This window comes from Phyllostomus discolor, chromosome 1 (assembly GCF_004126475.2).
Source record: "Phyllostomus discolor isolate MPI-MPIP mPhyDis1 chromosome 1, mPhyDis1.pri.v3, whole genome shotgun sequence".
NCBI classification, from domain to species: Eukaryota; Metazoa; Chordata; class Mammalia; order Chiroptera; family Phyllostomidae; genus Phyllostomus; species Phyllostomus discolor.
In genome coordinates, this window is record NC_040903.2 from 39,338,675 (window position 1) to 39,339,767 (window position 1,093).

The window sequence follows — 1,093 nt, forward strand, 5'->3', positions numbered from 1 at the left end:
TTGTATTGTATATCAATCATTTCTTGATAGTGGATTTTATGTTTTATTTAAATGTTCACTTTTAAATGTATAAGGTATACATTACATATGATAAATTATATATGATTGTAAAATATATAATCAGTCTGACCTTTTAAAAAATATGTTCTGAGAAACATGTTTAAATGATTTTATTGATTTTAAAAAGATAATCAATAGTCCTAGTATTATTTATTGGAAATATTATTCATATTTATTACTTCATGGTTCTACCATTTAAATAAATTTTGTGTGCACTTATATTTAGGTCTGAATAGGGATATTCCATTCATTCTGTCACTCTTTCTTGCTTGATACCTAGAAGAAAATCTTCTTCCATTTTATATTTCCTTATAAATATTTTTTAAAATTTAGCAGTTCCAAAATATATGGTTACCTGAGATTTATTTCAATCTCTAAACTTATTTAGGAAAAATTAAAACCTTTACAACATTCAGCTGTCAAATCCATGAATTATAATATCTCACTACACTGAAATTGTATTTAATGTCTTTCAATAAAGTCTTATATTTATCTGCAAACTATACCCTATCATGTATTACAAGATACATAGAAATTTCACTGTCTTTATAATTTTGTAAATGAAATGTTGGAAGTTTGTTTCCCCCTAGTTATTTGTTGACAATGTAAAAATATAATTAATTTTTGTATGTTGATTTTATACTTGCAATTCTAATTGAACTTTCTTATCAGTCTATCTAGTTTTTATGTGTAGATCTTTTTTCTATTTTCTTTTTTCAGTCATCAGATGGAAAAGAGTTCAAGGGTACTTTCTTCAAGGCAGTACAGCGATTCTGGAAAATGTCATCATTTGACAGATCTTAGATTTGCTATGTGTAAGTCCCGTCATCAGAGAATAAGCATAATTTCTTCATGATATTTTGAAATAAATAACATTTCTCCTTGTTTACTGCAAATCCAAAACCTCTAGTATAATGTCAAATTCTGAATTAAGATAATTTTAACATTCAATTTGCTTAACTTAACAATTGAAACATATGTCGCACCATATGTTTCTTGCAGGTTTTTGCAAGTTACATACTAAAAGTTTAAG

At 25.7% G+C, this 1,093-nt stretch overlaps 1 non-coding gene across 1 annotated transcript; it reads right to left on the reverse strand.

The window, feature by feature from the left end:
* Positions 1-765: 765 nt before the first annotated feature.
* Positions 766-849, reverse strand: LOC114493664. Its single transcript, XR_003684277.1, has one exon. It is a non-coding gene; the product is annotated as a small nucleolar RNA MBII-202 (small nucleolar RNA).
* Positions 850-1,093: the final 244 nt, after the last annotated feature.